Source organism: Zootoca vivipara, chromosome 9, assembly GCF_965207765.1.
Source record: "Zootoca vivipara chromosome 9, rZooViv2.hap1.1, whole genome shotgun sequence".
Classification (NCBI taxonomy): domain Eukaryota; kingdom Metazoa; phylum Chordata; class Lepidosauria; order Squamata; family Lacertidae; genus Zootoca; species Zootoca vivipara.
In genome coordinates this window covers 33,473,395-33,495,681 of record NC_142592.1, presented here as the reverse complement: position 1 = coordinate 33,495,681, position 22,287 = coordinate 33,473,395, and the positions used below count along the sequence as shown (strand labels likewise).

Below are 22,287 nucleotides of genomic sequence, written 5' to 3'. Positions count from 1 at the left end.
TTGCTTCCCTTTAAACGTAATGGGTTGTGCTGACAAGCTCAATTCCATCCCAAGCTGCAGTTTTATATAGCTCAGGAACGGCAAGTTATGGGAGGCTCTAACCCTCACAAGCAATTTCCTGTGGCTGCATCTCTTAGACTCGGAGTAATCTCATTTTTTTTATGTGACTTCGGACACGGTAGGATCGCAATCTATCAAGTCACTTAGCTCAAGGTATTTTAAAGCCAAGGGAAATCCGTACAAATCCTTAGTGTAGCACACAGCCTTACCAATTCAATTTAGTCCTCTGCACTTGGCCATGGGGAGGGTATTTATTTTTTTATTTGTTCTGCAATGGAAGTGACTCACCACCTAGGGAAGATGGCCTGTGACACATCACAGAGAGACAGGGAGTAGAATCATAGAATCATAGAGTTGGAAGAGACCACAAGGGCCTTCCAGTCCAACTCCCTGGCAAGCAGGCAACACCATCAAATCATTCCTGACATATGGCTGTCAACCCTCTGCGTAAAGACCTCCAAAGAAGGAGACTCCATCACACTTCTTGGCAGCAAATTCCACTGTTGAACAGCTCTTAGTGTCAGGAAGTTCTTCTTAATGTTTAGGTGGAATCTTCTTCTTGTAGTTTGAATCCATTGCTCCGTGTCCACTTCTCTGGAGCAGCAGAAAACAACCTTTCTCCCTCCTCTATATGACATCCTTTAATATATTTGAACATGGCTATCATATCACCCCTTAACCTTCTCTTCTCCAGGCTAAACATACCCAGCTCCCTAAGCCGTTCCTCATAAGGCATCATTTCCAGGCCTTTGACCATTTTGGTTGCCCTCTTCTGGACACGTTCCAGCTTGTCACTATCCTTCTTGAACTGTGGTGCCCAGAACTGGACACAGTACTCCAGGTGTGGTCTGACCAGAGCAGAATACAGTGGTACTATTACTTCCCTTGATCTAGATGCTATACTCCTATTGATGCAGCCCTGAATTGCATTGGCTTTTTTAGCTGCTGCAACACACTGTTGACTCATGTCAAGTTTGTGGTCTGCCAAGACTCCTAGATCCTTTGCACATGTACTGCTCTCAAGCCAGGTGTCACCCATCCTGTATTTGTGCCTTTCAGGTAGCTGATACCAGGAACCACTGGTCGCTGTCTGGTCAGGCCAAATGACAGCATGTGGCAGCAAACTGGTTGTGTGTGTGGCAGGGGAACAGTGACTTGCTTCAGTGAGATGTTCACTTTCTGCCTTTCCAGGTGGAAGCAATAATAGAGAGAAGCTCCCAGGAGGCTGCATCTATGGCTTGCATTGAACTCAGTGGATATATATGTACCGGATTGCACGGTAAATGTATGCAAATTTGCTTTATGTGAAGCACTTTATTCTGATCATGCATTTGGGGTGTCTTTCAGAGAATTTGGAACATCTCAATGCAGGAAATTAGGCGTTAATGGTGCTTTACACACAAAAGCACATCTTGAATCATAGAATCATAGAATCATAGAGTTGGAAGAGACCACAAGGGCCATCCAGTCCAACCCCCTGCCAAGCAGGAAACACCATCAAAGCATTCCTGACAGATGGCTGTCAAGCCTCTGCTTAAAGACCTCCAAAGAAGGAGACTCCACCACACTCCTTGGCAGCAAATTCCACTGCCGAACAGCTCTTACTGTCAGGAAGTTCTTCCTAATGTTTAGGTGGAATTTTCTTTCTTGTAGTTTGAATCCATTGCTCCGTGTCCGCTTCTCTGGAGCAGCAGAAAACAACCTTTCTCCCTCCTTTATATGACATCCTTTTATATATTTGAACATGGTTATCATATCACCCCTTAACCTTCTCTTCTCCAGGCTAAACATACCCAGCTCCCTAAGCCGTTCCTCATAAGGCATCGTTTCCAGGCCTTTGACCATTTTGGTTGCCCTCTTCTGGACACGTTCCAGCTTATCAGTATCCTTCTTGAACTGTGGTGCCCAGAACTGGACACAATACTCCAGGTGAGGTCTGACCAGAGCAGAATACAGTGGTACTATTACTTCCCTTGATCTAGATGCTATACTCCTATTGATGCAGCCCAGAATTGCATTGGCTTTTTTAGCTGCTGCATCACACTGCTGACTCATGTCAAGTTTGTGGTCAACCAAAACTCCTAGATCCTTTTCACATGTGCTGCTCTCAAGCCAGGTGTCTCCCATCCTGTATTTGTGCCTTTCATTTTTTTTGCCCAAGTGTAGTACTTTACATTTCTCCTTGTTAAAATTCATCTTGTTTGCTTTGGCCCAGTTGTCTAATCTGTTAAGGTCATTCTGAAGTGTGATCCTGTCCTCTGGGGTGTTAGCCACCCCTCCCAACTTGGTGTCATCTGCAAACTTGCTCAGGATTCCCTCAAGCCCATCATCCAAGTCATTGATAAAGATGTTGAACAAGACTGGGCCCAAGACAGAACCCTGTGGCACCCCACTAGTCACTACTCTCCAGGATGAGGAGGAGCCATTGATGAGCACCCTTTGGGTTCGGTTAGTAATCCAGCTACAAATCCACTGAATGGTAGCATTGTCTAGCCCACATTTTACCAGCTTCTTTACAAGAATATCATGGGGCACCTTGTCAAAGGCCTTGCTGAAATCAAGATAGGCTACATCCACAGCGTTCCCTTCATCTACCAGGCTTGTAATTCTGTCAAAAAATGAGATCAGATTAGTCTGACATGACTTATTTTTCAGGAACCCATGCTGACTTTTAGTGATCACAGAGTTTCTTTCTAGGTGCTCACAGACTGTTTGCTTAATGATCTGCTCTAGAATCTTTCCTGGTATTGATGTCAGGCTGACTGGGTGGTAATTGTTTGGGTCCTCTCTTTTCCCCTTTTTGAAAATAGGGACAACATTTGCCCTCCTCCAGTCTGCTGGAACTTCGCCTGTTCTCCAGGAATTTTCAAAGATTATTGCCAGTGGTTCTGAAATCACCTCTGCCAGTTCTTTTAATACTCTTGGATGTAGTTCATCTGGCCCTGGAGACTTGAATACATCTAAACTAGCCAAGTATTCTTGTACTACCTCCTTACTTATTCTGGGCTGTGTTTCCCCTGCTGAATCATCTGCGCCATATTCTTCAGGTCGGGCGTTGTTTTCTTTCTTGGAGAAGACTGAGGCAAAGAAGGCATTGAGGAGTTCTGCCCTTTCTCTGTCCCCTGTTTGCATTTCACCATCTTCTCCTCTGAGTGACCCCACTGTTTCCTTGTTTTTCCTTTTGCTACGGACATACCCATAAAAGCCCTTTTTGTTGCTTTTAACCTCTCTGGCGAGCCTGAGTTCATTCTGTGCTTTAGCTTTTCTGACTTTGTCTCTACACGTGCTGGCTATATGTTTGAATTCCTCTCTGGAGATTTCCCCCCTTTTCCATTTTTTGTACATATCCCTTTTAAATCTTAACTCAGTCAAAAGTTCTTTAGATAGCCAGCCTGGCTTCTTTAGGCACCTTCCATGTTTCCGTCTCATTGGTATTGCCTGAAGTTGTGCTTTTAATATCTCCCTTTTAACAAACTCCCAACCATCATGAACTCCCTTCCCTTTTAGTATTACTGTCCATGGGATTTCACCCAGCGTTTCCCTAAGTTTTCTGAAGTCGGCTTTCTTAAAGTCTAGAATTTGGACCTTAGTATGCTTGGTTGCTCCTTTCCGCTGGATAATAAACTCCAGAAGAGCATGGTCACTCCCACCTAATGATCCTGCCACTTCTACCCCACTAACCAAGTCATCACTATTGGTTAGGACCAGATCTAAAATGGCTGATCCTCTTGTTGCTTCTCCCACTTTCTGGACAATGAAGTTGTCTGCAAGGCCAGTGAGGAATCTGTTCGACCTTATGCTCTTGGCTGAGTTTGACATCCAACAAATATCAGGATAGTTGAAATCCCCCATTACTACTATCTCACTTCCTTTGGAATGCTTGGCCATCTGTTCCAGGAAGGCATCATCTGTGTCCTCAGTTTGGCTTGGGGATCTATAGTAAACTCCCACAATGAGATCACTGTTGTTTTTCTCTCCCTTAATTTTGACCCAGATACTCTCAATTTGGCTTTGAAGTTTTAAATCCTGGATCTCTTCACAGGTATACATATCCCTAACATATAAAGCTACTCCTCCTCCTTTCCTGTTTGGTCTATTTCTCTTAAATAGATTGTATCCCTCTATTACTACATTCCAGTCATGAGACTCATCCCACCAGGTTTCAGTGATGCCTATTATGTCATATTTAGTTTGCTGTACCAAGAGCTCAAGTTCATCTTGTTTATTTCCCATGCTCTGTGCATTAGTATACAGACATTGAAGACCGTTGATCATTCCCCCATGTCTCTTATTTAAGGATATTTTCGTCCCACCACTAGGTCTGCATGCTGCTTGCTCCATTTGGTCCTTGACATTTGGATGATCATCTTCAGCATTTGATAGACTCCTACCTTCAGGACCACTGTCTCCCTCCCCCACATAAGTCAGTTTAAAGCCCTCCTGATGAGGTTTTTGAGTTTTGTGGCAAAAACATTCCTCCCAACTTTTGTGAGGTGCAGTCCATCACTTGCCAGAAGTCCATCTTCAAGAAACTGCAGACCGTGATCTAGGAATCCAAACCGTTCCTGTTTGCACCATTTGCGAAGCCAGTTGTTCACTTCCCCTATTTTTCCCTCTCTCCCTGGGCCATGTCGTTCAACTGGGAGGACAGAAGAGATGACAATTTGTGCATCTAATTGCTTCAACTTCCTGCCCAGAGCCTCATAATCATTTTTGATCTTCTGTAAGCTATGGCTTGCAGTGTCATTGGTTCCCACATGCACCAAAAGGAAGGGGTATTTGTCGGTGGGTTTTATGATTCCTTGCAGCCGTTCTGTTACATCTTTGATCTTGGCCCCAGGTAGACAGCACACCTCTCGAGACATCTTGTCAGGCCCACAGATCACTGCTTCTGTACCCCTCAGTAGGGAATCCCCAATCACCACTACACGCCTCTTCATAGGCTTGGTTGGGATTCTTCTATGTGTTGTCCCTTCCAAGGTTACCTGCATATTTACAGAGGACTGACTTGGTTGCTCGTCTTCATATTCCTCATCAACTGTGATGAGGGAGAGATCCTCAGGTGGAGTCTGTTCCTCGTCTTCCATGAGCACTTCAAAACGGTTGTGTAATTCTAAGCACTCAGAGCGATCCCTGGGCCTTCTACTTCTATGAGTCACGTTCCTCCATACATCTGGCTGCTGTGTTGGGGAACTGACCTCCTCCTCAGGGAGATCCCCTGTCTCCTCCTTGGTGCAGACAGTGTGCTCTGCTGCATCCAAGAAAAGCTCCAGCTCTTTAATTCTCTGGAGCGTAGATACACGCCCCTGAAGCTGCTGCACCTTCTCTTCCAGAAGGGCAACCTTGTTTTCTAGTAGGGCAACCAACTTGCAATTGTTGCAGGTGTAGCTACCCACATCCTTTGGCAAGAAAACAAACATTGCACAGGAATTGCAGGTGACAATGGTTGTTCCCTCCACCTCCATCTTGAAAACCTTGAGGTCAAGGGGGAAAGAGGAAGAGGCCTAGGTCCCCCCTAACAAACGTATGAGACTTGCTGCCCTAGGTCAAAAAGATGGGTCAAGCTGCGCGTGCCGCTGCACTCCAAGCTCTGACTAGCTCCGCCCACAGCTAATCACCTGAACTTCCTGACTCACACTTCTAGGTGAAAGGTCACAGCCAGAAACAAACAAGGTCACAGCCAGAAACAAACACCCACACAAGCCTGGACAGTCACCCAAATCCAAGAGGCAGCAGCCCTAGAAAACCAGCACAAGCACACAAACAAGTAAGAAAACAAATAAGCACACAAACTTACTCACACACAGCCCCAAAAGACAAAACCACAAAACCTACAGAGTGTCTCCCAAGCTCAGCTCACCTTCTGCTCCTTCCTCAGTCGCTGCACTCCAAGCTCTGACTAGCTCCGCCCACAGCTAATCACCTGACCTTCCTGACTCACACTTCTAGGTGAAAGGTCACAGCCAGAAACAAACAAGGTCACAGCCAGAAACAAACACCCACACAAGCCTGGACAGTCACCCAAATCCAAGAGGCAGCAGCCCTAGAAAACCAGCACAAGCACACAAACAAGTAAGAAAACAAATAAGCACACAAACTTACTCACACACAGCCCCAAAAGACAAAACCACAAAACCTACAGAGTGTCTCCCAAGCTCAGCTCACCTTCTGCTCCTTCCTCAGTCGCTGCACTCCAAGCTCTGACTAGCTCCGCCCACAGCTAATCACCTGAACTTCCTGACTCACACTTCTAGGTGAAAGGTCACAGCCAGAAACAAACAAGGTCACAGCCAGAAACAAACACCCACACAAGCCTGGACAGTCACCCAAATCCAAGAGGCAGCAGCCCTAGAAAACCAGCACAAGCACACAAACAAGTAAGAAAACAAATAAGCACACAAACTTACTCACACACAGCCCCAAAAGACAAAACCACAAAACCTACAGAGTGTCTCCCAAGCTCAGCTCACCTTCTGCTCCTTCCTCAGTCGCTGCACTCCAATCTTGAAACTCTGGTGACACTTTTTATTGATTAAAGACAAGCTCATGTACCTTACAATTATCCCATTATTGCTAAGTTTAGTTCAAAATCTCTGTTTTATGTGGCTTATTATACTTCCTCCTAACTGTAGTACCAACTTCAGAAACGGCTTTCTGCTAAAGTATTATTTTATAGTTGTCAGCTCAGTATCTCTTCTCTGAATGCATAACGAAACCCCAAACCAAACTCTGAGCCGTAGCTAGCACAATTTTGTGCTCTATATCTGACAGAGCTGTCAAGCTGCCACACAAAAGCTTTCTGTGCAATATGAGGCAGCCTATAATTACCCATTTCTGTGGTGAATCACCATAGATCACTATTGTAGCATCAAATCATTACATGGAGCAAATGTTTGTGGGGAAGTCTGATTAAAAACAGAGGTCATAGAATAACTGTCAGTTATTTTCCCATCTGTGTGTATCTCACAGTCATTTATTTCTTTAAACGCCTCCATTCTTGATACAAATACTTTTGATTCTGTCTTTTGAGCCATGTTCTGACGCTTTGGGGTCTAAACATTATTGTTATGCTTACTGTTTCACAATAAATGGCCATTGAAATAGTTTCTGAATGCTCAGTGTAAAAACCACAGAACGCTAACGTTCAAAACTACATACAGTGGTACCTCGTGTTATGTACCGGCCCCTTACGAATGCTTCAGGTTACGCGCTCCACTAACCTGGAAGTAGATGCCCCTTGTTATGAACTTTGCCCTGGGATACCAGCGCAAGTCGTGCTCCAGCAGCGCAGCAGCAGCAGGCACCATTAGTGAAAGCGCGCCTCATGTTACGAGCGATTTCTGGTCACGAACGGACCTCCGGAACCAATTAAGTTCATAACCGGAGGTACCACTGTAGAGATTTGTTTCTGTTATTTGTTAATCACATGGGTCTTGCAACAGTTGTTGCAAAACCATTGCAGGAGAAAATTTATGTGTGTGTGTATCTGGCTGGCTCTTCCTTGAACATTTAAAGGGACATATCAAACTACTTTGCTACACAGCATAAGTAACATATTTCATCAAGCAGGATATTAAAGATAATCATGCTACGTTATATCCCTGTTCATTGATGCAGATACCACCCAATGATTATGTCCAACTGTTTTTCTGCAAATAATAATAATAATAATAATAATAATAAATAATCATCTTATTATGTTTTAAGTAGACACAATTCAGAATGTGTTGTTTGGGGTTCATAAAACTGCTGTGCCTGGGACCGTCTCCCTCTTCTCTTAATATGTTGCTTCTAAGCTTCTGTAAAGAAGTCATGATGGAGATAATTTCATGTTTCGTTTCTTTGTGGTTCAGACCTGTAAGCAGCCTCTCTTTTTTCTGCACATGATCTCCTCCCGGGAGGTACTTCACAGAGCTCATAGTTAACTGCTGGAATCTGTGCTCATAATATGTGGAGATGACCACCAGCTTTAAAAGGTAATTAGGCAAATTCATATAGCATAAGACTATCAATGGATACTAGCAATAGTGGCTATCTTCTACATCCATTATTAGAGGCAGTATGCATCTGTATTCCAGTTTCTGGAAATCACAAGCAGGTTCTGCTTGTGGGTTTCCCACAGACACCTGAGGGTAAAAGCAGATACCTGCAGCTTCTCCCTCTCCCCACCTGACTTTCTTCCTGTCCACCACAATGACCTGACCTGGGAAGATTTGAACCTATCACAGCCTGACTTGGTCTGATTGAGCTATACTGCACTCACACCAAAGGGCTACTATACAAGAATCCCAAACCCAGGCACTAGATCAGGCATCCCCAAACTTCGGCCCTCCAGATGTTTTGGACTACAATTCCCATCATCCCTGACCACTGGTCCTGTTAGCTAGGGGTCATGGGAGTTGTAGCCCAAAACATCTGGAGGGCCGCAGTTTGGGGATGCCTGCACTAGATAATGGTTAGGGATCCCCAGTCAACCAGTGTGATCCTGTTTCATAATGCTACAGTGGACCATAAAGAAGAGTCTCTTCCAATCATCTGAGAGAGAAGGCAGATTCATTTTGAAGGAGGTGGTCCTCAAAGTTTCCTACTCCTGTACCATAACTTGAATTTTGAATTGGATTTGGAAATAAATCAGAAGCCAGAGTAGTTGGTATAGAAATAGAGCTACATTGATCACAGACCTGATTCTGGTCCAAAAGCTTTATTTCTGCAACAAATGGAGTTTCTGAAGAATCTTTAAAGCCAGCCCCATGGTAAGGACATTACAGTAATCTAGTACAGATAAAATGAGGGTATATATAACTGTCTCCAGACCCTTCTTCTAGAAGAATGTGGTTTCAACTTCCTCCGGGAAAATATCCTCTCCACAATTCAACTCCCTGGACTGTACCAGGTTTCTGAAAATAGGTTGAATATAAAATGCCTCCTTTAATACAAAAGTGTGTGTGTGTGTGTGTGTGTGTGTGTGTGTGTGTGTGTGTAGTCACTCTACTGGAAAATTGTGGAATTGTCTTCCTCATAACTTTTTTTCCAATGTTGGTACACAGTTGGAATATTAGTAGAGATTCCCAAAGAGATACTCTCGTGGCTAGCAGCAGACTGAATACTACTGTAAATAAGGGCTGGACAGATAGGAAATTGACTTGAGGCAAGGAAATAGGAACAAGGCCTAGATTTTCATTTTAGGTTCAGCAATATTTCTTTCAGCTTGTAATAGCTCTTCCAGTGCCAGTTATATAAGTTTTCATTTCAGCACAGTTTACTACTTTAGATGTTATTCATTTCCTTTAGCAATGATTGCCTATCCCATGATATAAATGTATCTGATTTATCTTTATCAGGAAAGCAACCCAAAAGAGAGTGAGGGGGTGTTTTAATGAAAACAGAGCGAAACACCTGCAAAATATATATTTATTATGCTTTTGTATAATAATGTGCCTTCAAATTCAAAAGTTGGTTTGATGTCAGATGTGTTGTTGACCTTTCCCAGTTCAAGCCTGATGGCAGATACATGATTCGATTGTATTGCATGTTTCATTACCATTTGACAATGTGACATATGCCACATGGAGCATATGAACAAAAGAATATGTAGCACTGGATTACTTTTATTGTGTCATGGTGCACAATGTAGAACACAAGTGGTAGATTTTGCCACTGGAAATGTCCTAACTTTTTCTCTCATTTTTACAATGTACAATTGAATATGCTGTTCTCATAAAGAGTTGCATTTCCCAATGTAGTAAAAAAGCTAGGCTCCGGTTTTACTACTGAAGCAGTGTGCATGATTGCAACTAAACATGGTGATGGTGTGTTTGATGACCTTGCCTAAGGTCTGTGATAGCTAGGTCTAAAGACTTGCCTAGCTGAAGTTGGAGTACGTCATCTTAACAGCACATGGCAGGGTCATCAGAAGGATGTTGCATCAGTTCTCAGAAGTCTTCCATGATTACCTTATGGGCAACACAAAAGAAGCTGTTCATGAGTCAACAGTGTGATACAGCAGCTAAAAAAGCCAATGCAATTCTGGGCTGCATCAATAGGAGTATAGCATCTAGATCAGGCTATAGATCCATGATCCCTAGCTAAGAGGACCAGTGGTCAGGGATGATGGGAATTGTAGTCCAAAACATCTGGAGGGCCGAAGTTTGGGGATGCCTGATCTAGATCAAGGGAAGTAATAGTACCACTGTATTCTGCTCTGGTCAGACCTCACCTGGAGTACTGTGTCCAGTTCTGGGCACCACAGTTCAAGATGGATACTGACAAGCTGGAATGTGTCCAGAAGAGGGCAACCAACATGCTCAAAGGCCTGGAAACGATGCCTTATGAGGAACGGCTTAGGGATCTGGGTATGTTTAGCCTGGAGAATAGTAGGTTAAGGGGTGATATGATAGCCATGTTCAAATATATTAAAGGATGTCATATAGAGGAGGGAGAAAGGATGTTTTCTGCTGCTCCAGAGAAGCGGACATGGAGCAATGGATTCAAACTACAAGAAAGAAGATTCTACCTAAACATTAGGAAGAACTTCCTGACAGTAAGAGCTGTTCGGCAGTGGAATTTGCTACCATGGAGTGTGGTGGAGTCTCCTTCTTTGGAGGTCTTTAAGCAGAGGCTTGACAAGCATATGTCAAGAATGCTTTGGTGGTGTTTCCTGCTTGGCAGGGGGTTGGACTGGATGGCCCTTGTGGTCTCTTCCAACTCTATGATTCTATGAATTGAACGTCTCTAAATATGTTGGACTCTGCATAGTTTAGATGCCACCTTCCTTTCTATAGTCTACTCAGGGTCTTGTTGTCTGGGCAGCCCAGGGATTTCCATATACACTGCCCAGGCTTGTGAACTGGGGAGGTCACTTTGGCCCTGTTAATGCATTGGTTTGACTTCATACCTGGAGGTGCACTCCATTGTGACAAAAAAGCTCTGTGACAAATTCTGTGTAAATACACAACATGACCTTTCACATCAGCAGTAGCTTGTGACAAGTAGTCGTGCTCTGTTTTTTAAACACCTGTAGTGGGACAGAAAGACCAGTGATTTCAAGAAACCCGGTGATGCTGTGCCATCACAGAAAACATGTTACACTCCCAGAGGCCAGTTGCTGGAAAGCAATGGAGGGAAGAGTGCTTTTGTGCTCAGGTACGGCTTGCTGGTTTTCGACAGGCATCTACTTGCTTGGCCACTCTGAGAACAGGATGCTGGACACAGTATCACAGTAGGGGATACCTGTATCAGCGCTAACCAACATGTCACAAAATAGTGAGCAAGCTTTAAGGTTCTCACTAGTAGCAGAATATATGATAGGTTGTGGTGCTTATATCCTGATCGCTGGGTCCCTGGTGCTTAACAGGAAGCAGATGCGGAGGTGGCAGGGAGGTCAGTGCAGTGCAAAAGCAATGGCACAAACACTAGATCGGCTCTACCAGTGTCTTTGCCCCACACTGATTTCCCTGCCACCTTGCCCCTCTCCCACTCCTTTCCAGTAAGTGACTCAGTTGTTGGAAGATCAGATGAGTACTGATGCCTTCCCATGCCACGTGGTACCAGTTTTCACTATTTTGTGACATTTTGGTTGATTGCATTACAGGTATTGCCATGCTGTGAATTTTGGATTCCCCTTATCCCCCATGGACCATCATGGCTACCCATGTTGTTTCTTGTGCGCTTGTTCATTTTTTTAATCTTCTCCTGCCAGCTTGTGCCTCATGTTGCATAATTGCACGCCCTGCTTGCCGTTCCCAAGCTCAGCTAATCCTTACTGCACTTTTAGTGATGACATGCCGTCCCCAACCTATTAGAGAGCTCTTCCCGCTCTCGGTTTGGCTCGCTATTTGATGAGTATTATTTATGCCAGACAACTACATTTTCTTTTATGTTTAAGATATTCCCCCATTCGCATCAGACCAGACTGAAGACTGTGCCAGATTCGCAAACTTATAACCTGACTCTAAAGGTTACTTGGAAGTAACTGATTGGTTTCAGTGGGGCTTACCTCCAGGTAAATGTGCTTAGGACTGTGGCCAAAAGAAGAAGAAGCTTGTCCCCCAAGTAGGTCCCCCCAATAAGTTCTTTCTGATTCAATTAAAATCCTTAGTAGGGTTCTCCTTCCTTTTCTTTCGACCCAAGAAGTGTGTGTGTGTGTGTGTGTGTGTGCCTGAGTGCTCATGAGCGTGTGTGTCCATTTATCTGGAAGTATTACCGGGCCCTCATTAATTCCATTTCTCCCCCAGGTTTGAGTAGTTCACATCTGTATAATCTCAAGCAAGGTGGAAAAAATGATTTCATTTGTTAAAATCATCTGTACTGCAGTGTACATGATCTGCTGTTTTTCACATTTACAGTCTGGAATGCTCCCCTTTGCTTTTAAACACGCACATCTGACTGAACTTCCACCAACCCCACTGTAGCAAGTGCACTGCGACTTCTCGTGCAGACACATGAAAGCTGGTAGTTGTCATGAACACCTTGATGTATGCAGCAGTTTAAAACCTAACCCAAACTCCTTTTGTGAAGCTGAAGACTGCTTGGTTCCTTAAAAACAAAAAAAAACCTCACTAATTTCTATATAAAATTAATTTGTATGACAAAAAGCAGAGCTGACCACTCCTGCTGTGTTTAAATGGAGGGAAACGACCCATTTTTACAGGCATTTACCTTAAAAAAACAACAAAAAACCCACAAATTTTATAACAGCCTGACACCGAGTGTTATTGCAGCCACAAATTACATAAATCCCCTGTATTATATTACGAGGTATACATAATGCCTATCTTGATAAATTTTTATCACCAGAAAAGTAATTAGGTCCATATCCTGGCCTACATTAAATCTTCTGTGTACTGTGTCAATATAGCACATTGCAAACAGTCTTAAACTCTGAAAAATGCAATGAAAACTGACTCTGTTATTGCACTGAGTTACTTTAATGAAGAGATATGGTACCTGCGCAGGAGTGAGCCCCTGGATGCAAATGTAAGTCTTTTGAAACAAATGTACTAATTAATAGTTGCTTCATTAACACATTATTCTTCATACGTATGATTATTTATAATAATATGACACTTTTCAATGCACAGGTTGTTTTTTAAAAGAAAATAGGAAATTGCCTTGTATAAAATTATTTGTCCGTTTAAGCTAGTATTCCCTACACTAGGCATGGCCAAACTTGGCCCTCCAGATGTTTTGGGACTACAATTCCCATCAACCCTGACCACTGGTCTTGTTAGCTAGGGATTATGGGAGTTGAAGTCCCAAAACATCTGGAGGGCCAAGTTTGGCCATGCCTGCCCTACACCAAACATTGCTGAACTGCAACTCCCATCATCCCTGATCACTGGCCATGTTGTGTGGTGCTGATGGGAGTTGTAGTCTACATTGACTTGCAGGGGCCTTCCCAGATCTCAGACATGAGTCTTTCTCATCATCTGCTCCGTTTTTAAAACTCCCAATGACAATAATTTAAGGGTTGTGCAGCCTTATGCACAAGAGGGATGTTGGGATGTTTCCAGGGCACTCACTGTTTTGCCTTGGTAGAGAAGAACATGTTTATGATGCAGAGGCTATTTTATGAGCATTGCTCAAGCAGCCTTTGTCCATTCTCGTTCATGCTGCCAATTCAAAAGTAGCCTTTGCAATTGTCTCGTGTGTGATGGACATCCCCAACTCTGGTACTGAAATCTCCCAGCAGGAATAGGTGTTCAGAGTGTGGGACCCTCCTAACAGCATGGTCAAGTTCCTTGTAGGACTGGTCCTTGGTCTGTATGTCAGAGCACATAGTGAGAACAGAGACACTCAAGATGTTAACCTGACTAGAGGTGGTTCAGAGGCAGAGTGAAAGCAAGTATTCTGAACCCTCGGTCAGTAGTTCTATCGCAGACAGAAGAGAATTCCTCACTGCAAAGTTTATGCCATGAATACGTAGTTCTTCTGGATGCCCTCCTTGGCGGAAAAAAGTGTAGTTCTCTCAAAGGCTGCCATTTGAAGTGAGTCTGGTCTCCTGCAGAATGGCAACATAAATGAACATATTATTTATGTTCAATAATTTCAGTATGTCTACTCTGAGCATGACCAAACCCCCAGAGTCATGCAAAAAGAAAATGTTTTGGGTGTACATCTCACTATTAACCATGTGTAAGGTTCTCTAAGAGCACTTTCTATTCTTATGTTTGTTCAGAATTTCTCTAATTGGGCATAGAGGTTATGACTTCTGCATGGAAACCCACTGCAGAGATGGGCCATGCAACCCAATCTATCAGTCTCCTGCTATGAAGTTGCTATATATATATATATATATATATATATATATATATATATATATATATATATGTGTGTGTGTGTGTGTGTGTGTGTGGAGAGAGAGAGAGAGAGAGAGAGAGAGAGAGAGAGAGAGAGAGAGCGCTTCATTTCTTTGCCCCTCCAGCTCTTTAGTTTTGCTCAGATGGATTTGCAAGTTGCCTTAAAAAAAAAACCCAACCAACTAGTTAGTCCTAGAAAAATGTGTCCATAGATTTCAGTGGCACTTATTTCAAAGGCCATACGTTAAGAAAGTCTTTGGTGACCATCAACTGACTGATGTTTATGAAAATTGCATAGATAAAACACAGCACTGTTGTAAATATGAGCTCTATTGTGCTCAGAAAGGGGGTCATTAATCCCAAATGAAGGGTCAGTCAGTGACATTTGTGCAGTTAAATCAACATGTTATTGCATGAATGCTTTATTAATCACAAGAGATAGCATAAATGCACTGCCAGAAGGTTATTTCCAGTTCTTGTGTGGTAACAATAAATTAATATGTTCTATATTGTTGTTTTAGCTGTACTTGATTAAGCATGTAACTGCAGAATGGCACAATTCTAAAGGAAGTCTAAAACTCCAAAGGCAATGTGACAATAGTTAAAAACATCTCATGTTTTCTAAATGCATAAGAAATATGTATAATGTTGATGGGATGCTTTTGTAAGCTCTCCAATAAAGTATGCATTTGGAAAAAGCAACATACCTCCAATGTTTTTGGATATGAATATAATGACAAGAACAGCATCGGTTATATTATAGACTACTGGCAGCATTTGAAACTCCCATTGTTCTAGGTGCATTTTGCGAGAGGGAATTTCATTAGCGTGAGCAGTTTCTGTGTGTAAGATTTTGGATTAAAACTGCAGAGTGGAAGGAAAGGAGGACCTTTTTCTGCCTTCCCTCTTCCAGCTATTCTCTGAAGACTGGAGAAGAAATCCTCTTAAGAATATTAAAGGAGTGGGCAGGGGAAGGACTATAGACCATGTAAAAAATGAACATAACAATTTAGCTGCGGTTCATTCATTTTCAGCTTTGTATTCTTGTTATTAAAAAAGCTCACCTAGACATTCCGCTGTTGTGTTCGTAACCTAGGTTTAAGGTGCCATGTAGCTCCTAGCTTTCATATCTCAGTTTCTAACGCTGACTGCTGGAATAAATTATTTTAACAGATACTGCATCAGTTTGGATGCGAAAGCAACAATGCTTCATTAGTGAACATAAATGGCAAGAGAGTGACATAGTGGTCAGTTGTCTAAAGTACCGTAGCAGAGGGTGAGGTGTGCAAAGGGGACCTATGACTCCCATGCTACTCTTTTCCTGCATGTTGGATGACAAAAATCTGCATGTTCCAGGAGATACCATTGAACAGATTTGTCAATTTAAATTTGTACAGTCATACCTTGGTTTAAGTATGCCTCGGTTGAGTATTTTCAGTTTAAGTACTCCACGGACCTGTCTGGAACGGATTAATCCACTTTCCATTACTTTCAATGGGAAAGTTCGCTTCAGGTTAAGTACGCTTCAGTTTAAGTGCAGACTTCCGGAACCAATTGTGTTTGTAAACCGAGGTACCACTGTACATCATTATCATGTTTTTCATGTGTGACATAATCCCTCATAATACATTTTTTATTTAGCAAACCTTTATACCAGGCATCCCCAAACTGCGGTCCTCCAGATGTTTTGGCCTACAACTCCCATGATCCCTAGCTAACAGGACCAGTGGTTGGGGAAGATGGGAGTTGTAGTCCAAAACATCTGGAGGGCCGAAGTTTGGGGGTGCCTGCTTTATACCTTTGCAGACCAATCAGGCAATTTTAGCATTCATGAAGTTCTATGTAGTTCTCTTCCCTTGATAGTACCTGAAGCCAGAAGTTTCCCAATTCAGAAACACTGGAAAAAATAATGCATGAAGTAGTTGGATAATGATCTGGAATTATTGATGGTTTGGAAGAAATTTCAAAGGATTTATATATGAAGTGCAGACATATACCTGTACTTGCCAATGGTATATACTGAAAAGGTTCATTTTTTGCTAACATTCCCCCTTCAATATTTATATGCTTTTATTGCAATGTATTATTCAATGTGTCATTCTTCCATAGAAGAGAGGAAAATTGTTTTCAATAATGAATATTAGAAAAGGGCTTTTTCTTATTCCACATTGAAATATACAGTATAATCACTTGTGAAGACTGAACAAAGCATGTAGCCTTAGTAAGTCTCAAAAGATACAGAAACCTATAAGCTAGCAACTTAGATCTCACAACAGAAATATCACCCTCTCCTCAGATGTAAATATTCTCACTTCTACATGATACTCTAAAGCTCCAAGATGCCCGTGATAAAGGAGTACACTCATCCTGATTAAATCATTCTAATCCAGAATTCCACGTATGCTGTGGTGCCATTTAAGTCTCAATTGATTTCAGTAGGAGCCAATATGTGCATGCCAAGAAATATGAACAATGAATCAACTCATTCTATTGAAATTAAAGTGGAAATCCTTCTGGGAACTGGACTTTCATGTGTGGCTAACGTCTGGAACAAGCTGGAAACCACTGGATCAGGATAAACGATTTCAACCCATAAACATACATGTTAGATCCGTGTGCTGTGAAGGCTTCCCACACTCCAGTTTAGTTTCTTCCCTACTAAAGCACCAAGTTGCAAATTTGTGGTAGCGTGCAAGATAATATGGGGAACAAAAACCCATCTATGTGTTCATTATCAATGACATACTTGGGCTGTGGTCACCTGTCACCCACTCCAGTGATCCCCTCCCCCCAAGCATGCAAATCAGAACACTCCCACCTAAAAGGGCTTCCTCATTCATTTCAATACATGGAACTGATTAATGTGCCCCCCCACCTGTGCATAAAACCATACATGGGAGCTCCAGGGTTCAAACCTATACATTTGTGTCTAAGTAACATTGAAATCAATGGGGATGAAACATGTATAGGAATGCTCAGTTAAAGTCAGTGTCATGTTGCTTTTCAATACCTTCACTGCCACTTTCTTGCCCATCGTTCTAAATACCAGCAACTATAAACATGCTGCATTGAAAGTACAGTGGTACTTTGGGTTAAGAACTTAATTCGTTCTGCAGGTCTATTCTTAACCTGAAACCGTTCTTAACCTGAGATACCACTTTAGCTAATGGGGCCTCCCGCTGCCGCCCCGTGATTTCTGTTCTCATCCTGAAGCAAAGTTCTTAACCTGAGGTACTATTTCTGGGTTAGCGGAGTTTGCAACCTGAAGCATCTGTAACCTAAAGCGTCTGTAACCCGAGGTACCACTGTAGTTCAACTTACTTCCAAGTAGAAGAGTTAAGGTGAAAGGCTCGTAACATAAACAGTACTTGAGTTAAAGCAAGTTGCAGAGGAATTCAAAGTACTGGCTTCCTCACAAGTAACTACGTTTAGCATTGAGGTACCACAAAAATCTGTATGGAGAACATTAGGTATGCATCATGTAACCAAACTGTATGCATCCATTGTTTTCCCCTAAAGGCATGTTCATATCTTGAAATGTTACTGTGAATTTGATTGCAGCTGTTGTGTTGCTTCATTCCACAGGGAACTAGACTCTGCAAACTGCAGAATTCCCTTTGTTGACCACTTCCTTGTTCTCAAAAAATGATGACTGTAAATTGTTTTTTTGTGTGTGAACTTTATAGTCCTCTGCAGACCTCTATGCCTAAAGCCATTTGGAGACAAGTGAAAATGTCCCCTTACAACTGTTTTTGAAATTCTGAAGTACAAATAGAAGTATAAAGCAACTGTGATTTTGAAACAATGTATAGGCAGCCATTTTGGCATCACTGTTCACAATACCAACGTACTTTCCCCTTTGGAGCAGCTGAAAAAGGCTTTTTAAAACTCTGAACACACCAAACCCTTCACAAGCAAACTGCCAGTATCAAAGTCAACAGTGTATGGAGCCAAGTGCTTTTGATTAAAGTTGAGAGAATTTAAATTAGTTTTGTGGAAGTCTTGAAAAATTTGGGTACAGATGGAGTCCATCCATGCTTGTATAAAATGAAAGCATCAACTGCAAAATGAAATGGCTCTCTTCCATCAAATTTACTGTGCCAGGCGGGAGCAAACATTACTCTTGCTTGCTGCCTGCTCATTCTTTGACTGGCCACACTAAAAATGAATCTTTTATTCCAAAAAGGTGAAACTTGTTAAATCCTAATTACATGAGAAATCACTATTTTTCTTGATGATGGCCCAGGTCAGTAATAATTAAGGGCACAAAAGTCTTTGGGACTGACATATTATGGAAAAGAGTGAGTCCCCCAAAAAACGTGAATGCCATTTCCTTGATCGGTATTATTAGAGAATTCTTTTTTAACCCTTAGCATTATAGATCTGAAGGGTTGCTATTGATAGAAAGGTTGGTATAGTTGGGGAATATGGATGGAAGAGCCCAAAATTCCCTTTCCCAAAAATTATCACACCACTAGCCTTCCTGACAGCTTTTGTCATTGGTTCCCCCCCCCAAAAAAAAATTGTGTTAGAGGAAATTGTAGAGTTTCTTGGAAACTTGTCAGGAGCTCCTCAGTGAGCTGATTGCTAACAGCAGAAAAGCTTCCTGGGAAAAATACAAGTGATGTCTTCCCACAATGTGCAGCTGGAGGTGAACACTGGATGTGTTTTAAGCCATACACAGTTCATGGAACGTGTCCATCAGGATGTGCAGACCGAGTTCTTCATGAACTGCATGTGCACCCAAGAAATTCCACAAAATTTTGTGTAGTGTACACAGAATGCCCAATGCCTATCACTGGGCTGCCTCTTACTTACCTAGTAATTCAAATATGGCTGTTTTTAGTCCATACGATTGGCTTCACCTTTGTGGCTGGGTCATAAATTCGGGGCAGATCACAGCTCTTACATGGCTGGCAGAAAATCTAACGGGAAGCTATGGAGGCTCATAGCCATAGTAGTCAAATTTAAAGAAAGGCTTCCAGACAATGAAAGGGAAATCATTTTATGTCTTCAAAAAATCTACAAAAAATGTATATCCTGTGTCCTAGTGTTTTATTCCTCCTTGAGGGGGTGGTTGCGGGGTCTTGACACGCAACTGTTATCCTCAGAAATACAGAAGTTGGATAAGACCAGGGTTTTTTTTTATAATTATGATTTTCTCCAACTCAAGATACAAGCTCTTATGATACTCCTTTATGATCCTGGTGATTATTGCTCACAGTCAGAGTTGAGATAGGGGAAGCAGTGTGGAATAAAAGGGTTAAACAACATCTTCTCTGGTGCTGGTGTTCTGATCAGATTTGGATATCCTCTCCTACCTTGTGGGTAAGAAGACTCAGTCTTTTGGAAAGATCCAATCCAGTTTTTCACTTTAGTTTCATTTTGAGTTACTCCCCTTTTCTTGTAACATCAAACCTGCAAAATTGTCACATGCAAGGTGGGAAATATTCATGAGCCTCATTTCAGATGTTGTAAACAAACAAACAAACAAAGTCAATCAAGTCAATCCTATCAAATGCCTAAATTCATACCAGAAGTCACTCCAAAGCTGGACAAAATTTGCATTGTTTTCCTATATTAAAACACACACACACATTGGTATAATTGTGAGTGTATAGTCATGGCTAGCCATGGAAGTTTTTTTAAAAATGAGGGTTTTAATAAATTCCAGAGTGGCTTCATATTATACTATATTGTCTCACTGATTCCACATGCCAGGTCAGCTCCCCACCCCACCCCACCCCCACCCCAAAAAGAAAGGAAATGAATCTGTGTGAGAAATGCATACAACAATTTATATTACCACACATACCCAGATAAGCTCCTTTGTAGTATGAATAAATCTATGTGGAACTTTCAAGTCCGACAGGCAGAGGGGTGCAAATCCTCACCTGATTCCCCCCCCCAAATACTTTAATAACTTTGAAGAACATGTAACATCATTTATGGTGTGTTACTCTGGCTGCAAATACTTCTAGGCTGTAAACCATCAATATGTTTTATTCCTGTAGGAAGCCAAGAATGGTGGGAAAGATTATGATTTCTTCATATCGAGCAAACTAGAAACGTACAGGTTGGATTTGTCAGTGTTTCATCTTCAACTAGAGGCCATGTGATATCATGAACCTGCCATTGATCTGCTCCGAGAGAGCAAAGAAAATGGATCAATTTTGAATCAGGGCTGCAGATAATACCAAACATTACACTGATACACAGTGTACAATGCTGATAGGCATGTCTTTTGTTTCAGCGACAGATTTGGGGGATTTTATTACTTGAATCGGTTTTATTTAAGAATTTCCTACATTGACCAAAATCTTATAAAAGCACCCAAATGCAGAACTGCAGCAGACAGCATTCATAGGGATAACTTATAGGCAGAAAAACTCCATGAGCTCAGAAGTGAGCTCTGCTACAAAGGTTACAAACACAGTGGCAGATTTATAGATGTGTTGTATGCACAGAATTGGGGGGCCCTGAAGCTGAGCTCTCTCCCCCCCAAATTATTAGTATGCATTTTTAACTGAGAGGATACCTTGAAACATGAATCCAAACAATGAATAATATTTTCCAGATGCATCCACTTGAAGTTCACAAAGGAGTCTTCAGACCTCTTTGAAATAATTGCTATATTTAGTGGGAGCAGGGGTCACTTTGCACTTTAAAAACACACTCAGACACTTTCCACTTGGCCTTTTCTCCTTTTCGTCCTACTCCTCTCTATATACTGGGCTGATCTTTCAGGAGCCTGCTTAGAAGTGCTAATCACACAGTTGATTTCAGAACTCTGTCGCAAAGAGTTCTCCCGTCAATCAGGTAGAAATGGGGTCCATCTGAGGCTCAAATTATGCATTTTTATTTATTTTTTAGTGCATGGAAGCCTTTACATATTCTTCCCCGCCCCTTTTAAATCTCAAGTGGCAATCCAGGCTGCGGTTGCAAATGACACACTGGCAGGGTAGGGTGGGTAGGCTTTCCCACACCTATACTACCCCCCCTGTACTACAGTACAGATTTATGCTCGTCTTCTCAGTAGGGAGCCCTGCTGCACTGAGCCTTAGTCCCATGGGATGTTTGTGGGGGTAGGGGTGGGGGTGGGGAGGAGATGTCCAGGGGAAGAAAAACAGTTAGCAGTATATTTACTGCCATAGTGCTAAATGCCACTGGGGTAACTTTGTAGATGGGAAACTGGGAGAGAGAAAAGCGTTCATAGAATCATAGACTTGGAGGTTTGGAAGGGCCCTAAAGTAGTCCAGCTACCCATTCATAAGAGCAAAAGAAGAATAAGGGGGGGAGGGTAGGATGGGGCCTCCATATCACCTATGTGGCTTGGAATATTGTACCTGCAACATTCAGTGCCAGCTCACGGTTATGCAGCAAGATGTCCTCAGGGGACTCGCTCCCCCTCACACCCTGTTTCTTTCTACTCATTCAAATGCCAGCTCCCTCTGGGTCCAATTCATACCGCTGCTCTGATGATGCAGAGGGCATGGAAATGGAGGCGGCTGCTGCTGCTGCTACCTTTCATTACTCTTCTTGTGCTTGGAGAGGGCAGGTGAACAAGCAGAGATTGGTTCACTGCTGCAAAGTGGGCCTTAGCAGATGCCCAATGTTGCTGACCGCTGACTCTTGTCCGCAATTGTATGTAGGGATGGACAAATCTGCCGAGTTCAGTTTCTCTCAGTGTTTTCAGTTTGCCAAACTTACTTTCACTTCTCCACATTTCCACATCCATTGTCATTTGGGAGGGGGGAGCTCACAAAAAATCACCAGCATTTTAGTAGGCTTTTCTCCTACCGTAATATTTACTTTTTCACATGCATTTTTGCCTAGTATACATATTTTGGCAAGCATTTCTCCCCAATACAAGGCATATACATTGTTCACCAATATATGCATGTTTATGCACCCTTTCTACTAATTATTC

General features: G+C 42.4%; 1 long non-coding RNA gene across 1 annotated transcript; it reads right to left on the bottom strand.

Moving 5' to 3' along the window:
• Positions 1 to 13,525: 13,525 nt before the first annotated feature.
• Positions 13,526 to 21,766, bottom strand: LOC148684588 (uncharacterized). The gene is made up of 3 exons (XR_015945894.1): positions 21,704 to 21,766; positions 15,422 to 15,508; positions 13,526 to 14,059 (listed from the first exon to the last, which is right to left on the bottom strand). It is a non-coding gene; the product is annotated as an uncharacterized LOC148684588 (long non-coding RNA).
• Between the last annotated feature and the right edge of the window lie 521 nt (positions 21,767 to 22,287).